This window comes from Bison bison, unplaced genomic scaffold (assembly GCF_000754665.1).
Source record: "Bison bison bison isolate TAMUID 2011002044 unplaced genomic scaffold, Bison_UMD1.0 scf7180017864471, whole genome shotgun sequence".
Classification (NCBI taxonomy): domain Eukaryota; kingdom Metazoa; phylum Chordata; class Mammalia; order Artiodactyla; family Bovidae; genus Bison; species Bison bison.
Genome location: NW_011495032.1, coordinates 1,589,212 through 1,596,506, shown reverse-complemented (window position 1 = coordinate 1,596,506; position 7,295 = coordinate 1,589,212). Strand labels below are relative to the sequence as shown.

Sequence of the window (7,295 nt, the reverse complement as noted above, 5' to 3'; positions counted from 1 at the left end):
ATGCTTTTGAACTGTGGTATTGGAGAGGAGTCTTGAGAGTCCCTTGGACTGCAAGGAAATCCAACCAGTCCATCCTAAAAGAAGTCAGTCCTGAATATTCATTGGAAGGACTGATGCTGAAGCTGAAACTCCAATACTTTGCTCACCTGATGCGAAGAACAGACTAATTAGAAAAGATCCTGATGCTGGGAAAGATTGAATGCAGGAGGAGGAGGGAATGACAGAGGATGAGATGCTTGGATGGCATCACTGACTTGATGGATATGAATTTGAGCAAGCTCCGGGAGTTGGTGATGGACAGGGAAGTGTGCTGCAGTCCATGGGTTCACAGAGTTGGACACGACTGAGTGACTGAACTGAAACTTAACATTATTCTTTGGAATATAAAATATGTGTGAGTGTGTGCAGAAAGGAAAGAGATAAAGCAGGAAGGAGAGTAGTTTAGCACATAATTGGTGACTGTATTTCAATTTGAAGCTGGCCCTGAGCTCTGTTTGGTAAGCAAGGACTTGATTTTCAGGTAGTACTGCTGTCATCCTGGAGAAGAGCTTCTTAAATCAATGGTAGTGAGCAAAGATTTCAGGAGATGAGAACATCCGTCTGTAAAGCAGCAGTGGCAGAACATTCCAATATGCTATATATGAATGTGAAGCTATTTCACTTGGAGGGAAAAACTGAACACATGGAATAAGTCTTCCTTAATTTAGGTTTATTAGGAATATAGTTTCAACTCTGGAGCCCATTTCAGTATCTTTTCCACATTTTACAATTGACTCATTTATCTACTCAATCAAATAATAACCAACTCTCAGGATTCCACTCTATCTGTTGTTGGAAATCAAAAAACAAAGCCCTATCTTCAGTAGGTTTGCTGGAAAAAAGACAGAATAGGAAATGACTGGATTCACTAAGTGATAACACGTGTTTTGATAGACTTTGAGAAAGAATAAAGCAGGTGTCACAGACAAAGCCCATTAAGAGTTACAGGGGAGTAAAAATAGAATCTGGATTATAAAATAAAGTCTAACTTTTATTTTTTTTCCCCCTTGTGCTTAGTTTTGTTTCACTTGCTCGTAGGAGGTCATGAGCAGAGGCCTCACTCTCAGAACTTCAGACTGGAGTTCCTAGTATGAAATGACATCTCGGCTCCTGGGTCATGTGGCAAAGTGCTGTGCACGGCACTGTAATTCAAGATGGCAGAAGTGGGCCCTCACAGAGATGCTGTGATCTGAAGCATGAACAACACACATGCACCCACCTCACGCGAACTCTCTCCCCACCCCTCCCCGCTGACAGAACCTTATAAGCAGACCTGCCCACAGTCTCTCAGGCGGAATATGTGTACTCTAGAAAGCAAGCTCACATCTCTCCATTTTTTGATCAAAGAATAAAGCTTTCGTTTGCTTCTGAACGGAATCTGGTCTCCTTCTATTGGTGTGTGCCTCATGGAGCAGAAGAACTCTTTCTGGGGACTAACTTGGGAGGGTCAGCAACACAGGCACACTGAGAAAGTCAGTTCTATGCCTGGGTGGGCAGAAAGCTCACAGTGTGATGGTTGACTGAGCCTTGAGAGGAGAGCGGGTGACTAGAATAGAAGAGGATCACACAGAGGAATCAGCAGGGGTAGTGGCAGGAAGGTTAGAAACTGCTGCACCTATTCAGAAAACTGTCAGTGAATCTGTAACTGAGTATTGATCTTTTATGAAAAGGATGAGAGCACTGTGAGAAGATATGAAGTACAAGCAATGCCATGCTAAGAATAGTAGAGTTTTTATTATAGATACTGAGGACAAATGAAATATTTTAAGCAGGGAACTAGTATGTCCATACCTGAATTTTAGAACTATAAATGGTATGGAAGATTGAAAGACAAGTGAACGGTGTTGCCATACAGGTATAAATTAAATACCTAGATTAAAAAAAATAAATTAAAAAGTAAAGTCTAGATTAAATACCTAGACTTTGGAAGGCTATTTAATGTAGGTGATATCTGAGTTAAAGTCCAAAGAATGAATGGAGCTAATCAGAAAAAGTCATTACAGAGAGAAAAAAGAATATTAGAGGAAGAGAAACTTGAAATTTTATGGTACAGCATAAAGTTAGCAGTAGAAAATTGTGAGTAAAAGAAATGTAGGAAAAAGTACACCCTGGGACAGGAAGATTAATTCCCTGTATCTCTCACTTCTATTTAATTGACATGTGCTACATTTTTCTAATTGTACAGTCAAACTCAATTCTCTAGTATAATCATTTCGATTCTCTCTGCAAAGAGAAAGGAAAGAAATTCAGGATAAAATTTCTCATTCCATATTACATGATTGACTATGTTTTCAAATCATTAGGTTTGGCATTAATTTTCTTAATTCCCCTAAATAATTGCAATAACCTTAAGCAGATATGCTTTGGCAATAAGAAGCAGTGGTTTCCAGATTTTTGTTTAATATTACATGTTGCTCTACCCTCCTTTAACAATTACCCTTTTGCTTGAGCTAATATTTTCATACATAACTACAGCAATTTGAGAATACATTTACTTTGTAATTCTATGATCTTGTAACTAGAATTTGTATTCATCTACTCTATGGAGTCACTTGTGATGCAACTTGTAACTTCATGCCATTCTAGAATTTACAATAAGTCAATGAGACACAATAAATAATGCTTATTTTTCAAAACATATATTTCTATTTTAGAAGTAAAATAGCCTGAGATAAAAATAAATGTGCATGTGTAAGTGCGTGTATATGTAATTGCACGTTTTAAGTGGACTGAATTAATATAGTAATTGGCTAGCAAATTTTCAGATGTAATAAAAATATAAACAGTTTTATAACTATAACTTACTATTAAATATTTATGTATTTCTTCATTGCTTTCCTGACAGTTTTTATAAATTTCAGAACCTGCTAATTTCTTTTCAATCTTGATTTTCTTTCTTTTCACAGACGAAAGGAAAACTGAAATTTTTACTCTCATTTTTCCTCATTTGCTTAACATCAGAATTATTTAATTTTATTTTTAAATGTTCTAATCCTGATATGTTCTTAATTCCTCCCTTAAAATTATATTTATTCCTAGTTTTATCCAGCCACTTTTAAAAATGGGAAGAAGGTAGAAGAGAAGTAAGTTAGGAGTTTGGGATTAGCAGATATAAACTAGTATATATAAAATAGATAAATAACAAGGTCCCACTGTACAACACAGGGAACTATATCCAATATTCTGTAACAAGCCATAATGGAAAAGACAATGAAAAAGAATATGTATAAATATGTATATCTGAATCACTGTGATATATACCAGAAATTTACATAACATTGTAAATCAACTTTACTTAAAAAAAAGAAAAAAGAAAGAAAGAAATACATACCCAATAGCCTATCACTTCTCAGAGGCAGTGATGAGTCTGGAAGCACTTGTCTAACAGAGATGGATAACACAGGCCCCAGGAGTAGGGACATATAATCTATACTAAAAGAAGAGAGCTATGTTGTTTTAAAATACCCTCATTCTCATTATCTCACCCTTTTTCTAACTAGATTCCATTTGCTTAAGAATCCATGGCAAAAGAAATTACCCACTTAGTGAGCTGGACAACACTGAGCTCTTGGAGAGTGCTCTGCTAGATGAAGCTACTCAGGTAAACAAGTATCTTGTTTGTGTTAGCATCCTGGGATTACAGCAGGCATCGCGTAAGCTTCACCAGTCACAATAGCAAGGTTGTTCCAACAAAATACATGCTCTTTAATGTGTATATATTTGTTCTGAATTGCAATAATTTTAAATAGATTTTCTCTGTCTTTTTGTGCATATATAATAATTAGAAAACCCCAGGGATGGCGGAGCCTGGTGGGCTGCCATCTATGCGGATCGCACAGAGTCGGACACGAATGAAGCGACTTGGCAGCAGCAGTAGCAGCAGCACACTTAAGAAAGGAGGTAGAAAAATTTAGACAGGGAAATAAATGTAAGGCTACTTTGGCCACCTCATGTGAAGAGTTGACTCATTGGAAAAGACTGATGCTGGGAGGGATTGGGGGCAGGAGGAAAAGGGGATGACAGAGAATGAGATAGCTGGATGGCATCACCGACTTGATGGACGTGAGTTTGAGTGAACTCCAGGAGATGGTGATGGACAAGGAGGCTTGGCATGCTGCAATTCATGGGGTCACAAAGAGTCGGACACAACTGAGCGACTGAACTGAACTGAACTTGACTAGTACACGTAATAATTTAATATGTTTCCCACTCACATATGATTTTATACTTTTTATGTGTTCACTGTTACCCATGTATCAAAATAATCTCTGATACGGTCTCACTCTAAGAGATGATCTCTGTCCTCACTGCAGGAGACATGCACTCAGGTTGCCTCATTAAGGAAGTCACTTACCCTCTCCAAGAGAGATTTCCTTCCCCTGTAGAATTGTGGAAGTCAGAGAAATTTTTAATCAACAGTCACGCTACTGTCCAGGCTTACCAGTGGCTCAGTGGTAAAGATTCCACTTGCAATGCAGGAGACCCAGGAAACACTGGCTCGATCCCTGGATCAGAAAGATCCCCTGGAGGAGGAAATGGCAACCCACTCCAGTATTCATGCCTGGAAAACTCCATGGGCAGAGGAGCCTGGCGGGCTACAGTCCATAGAGTTGCAAAGAGTCCAACTCCACTGAGCAACTAAGCATGCACACGTGCTACTGTCAGAAGGCACCTGGAAATCTGCAAGGTTGATTCATACAGTCTGAGTAACCAGGTGCCTGAATGGCACTAGATGGGCAGGTCCAGCCATGTGCATACATGGCTCCATTCATTGAACAACTGTCGCATCTAAAGCACAATCCACAACTTTATTGAGAGATGTAAGCTGAGAACTGATCTCTAAAGTTCTATCCAATTCTAAAACTGAATAAGGGAAAAGTTCTCAAGGTGATGATGGTAGACCTTTCAGTTTTCTGTGCTTATCCTTTGGCCCTTACATTTCAGTGTGCACCCTGAATTCCATCCGATAATACTTTTGTTGCTCTGCTCCAAGGATCTCTTGGGCCTCCCCTTCAGCCATCCATGGAAGTGGTTTGTAGCAAGTGTCCCTAAGATCATTTTTAAGTCAAGAATTGAGTCCACCCTTATCTCTCCTGTGGACAGGCATGGAAATATTTCTGAGGTATGAATTATAATACCATTTCCCAAAGCACAGCTCCTCAGAGGGTTTAAAATCAGGTGCCCACAGTCTAAGATACTTGATAATATACCCTTTGCTATATCTTTACTGTCCTGCTTTCTCATGGGATTTCCTAAGATCATCTCCCCAATAATCTACTTCTACTCAAATCCATGCCTGAGTCTGCCTTTGCAGGAATACAAATTGAGACAATTATGTATTGGCTCTAAGTATTAAAGAGGTTCAGAAAAGGGGTGTGTCTTAGCAGTATTTATTCAAGCTGTCAGGAAAGGATTCGCTGAAGATGGGGGCTTATGTTAGTAGGGACAAGAACAATGGAATATTGAGCCTGCTCTATGCAGAGGATGACTCTGAATCACAGTGCAGATTCCACACCATGGAGAGGCAGTAGCCATATTAGATAAGCAAGTTGGAAGCACTTTGGACGTTCATACACAGAACTAATCTGATGATAAATTAACACAAGGGTTTCTATACCCTGAACACCAAAAGATATTCTATCAGCACATATAAATCCAAAACCACAGACACATTATTCCAATGTTAGCATTCACATACTTTTCTGAGTGCTTATTGAACACTGACTAAGCATTCAGATTTCTTGAACTTCACTTATGACTAAGACACTTACCAGGCCAATTAGCAAAAGAGAGAATACCAATGCCAAGAACTTCCAACATATGGAGATTCACTTCCTATATATATACATATATATAAATAGCATCCAAATATGTGGCTGTTCTAGAGATTTCTTCAACATCAAGTCACAGAAACAAGCCACTCGATAACCAGAGTATTTAGTATACTCTGAGAATGTATTTCTTTTAGGTCTTGGATAAATAGGCATCCTCTCAGGAATAAAATATGAAAGTCAGGTAGCAGTCATGGTTATAATCATTAAACAAAGAAACACATTCTCTGCTTTATATCCCATTTTACACAGTTGATTTATTAACTCTGTCTAGTGGTAAAATTACTCCTAATATTACCAGTCACAATACTGTTATTGTGATTAAACAGAAAGTTATGAAAGGGATAAAAAAATTCAAGTGTTCAGCATTTTTAATGCATCTAACAGTGTTAGGGATACCACTGTATCTATTTTATAATTTTGTATAATTTCATATATATATATATATATATATATAGTTAGAATATATTATTAATACATAGCCTTAGAAGAGATGGTATATTAATCTCATTTTACAAAGGAGGAAACTGAGGTACAGAAACATTAAGTAACTTTCCCAGGATCGTTATAATTGTATTTTGCAGATATGAGATTACAGCCCAGGTTTTCTGCCTGCAAAGCACTTTCTTCCCAGTTGCTACATTTGGGCAGAGGATATCATCATATAAACTTATTGGTGGGAACTAAAGAGATACATTCTACTTCATTATACATGTGGAAGAAATGAGTAGCTGAAATTACAGTTATAAAATTATGATGTTGTTCTAGTAGGTTTCACAGAGGTATGTAATGAGGAGTTACTTAGCCAAACTATATTTGTAAAATAATTCTGCAAATACTCCCAACTAGAAACTCATAAGAATAGTCATCACAGAAAGAGAAAGCACTGGTATATTCTAATTAAATGCTCTTGGTTTCCAGAATGGCTTCCATCTTTGGTCCAGGGGAAAATATCATGACAGGTATCACCAAATATTTATAATACTGGGTCTTATTGATTATAAATGAGATTGTTTGGAACATTTTATGCTTCATAAAGATGTTAATTTGGTCATATTAAAAAGAAGTCAAGTCAAGCAAATAGTGAGAAGCTGATGAAGATATAAAAATATGAATTTTGGACAGACACTTTTCACGATCTTCATACAGTTCTCTGATCCAGGGCCATTGGAAAGTGTCAAAAATGGGCATGATTGCCTTTCCATATTGCAATATATCTCGTATACCTTGGAAGGAAAGTTACGACCAACCTAGACAGCATATTAAAAAGCAGAGACATCACTTTGTCAACAAAGGTCTGTATAGTCAAGGCTATGGTTTTTCTAGTGGTCATGCATGGATGTGAGAGTTGGACCATAGGAAAGCTGAGCACCAAAGAATTGATGCTTTTGAACTGTGGTGTTGGAGAAGACTCTTGAGAGTCCC

At 37.7% G+C, this 7,295-nt stretch overlaps 1 protein-coding gene across 2 annotated transcripts in view; it reads right to left on the bottom strand.

Moving 5' to 3' along the window:
• Positions 1 to 7,295, bottom strand: part of DPP10 (dipeptidyl-peptidase 10 (non-functional)) — an 814,904-nt gene that overhangs the window by 243,528 nt on the left and 564,081 nt on the right. The window lies entirely within an intron of this gene.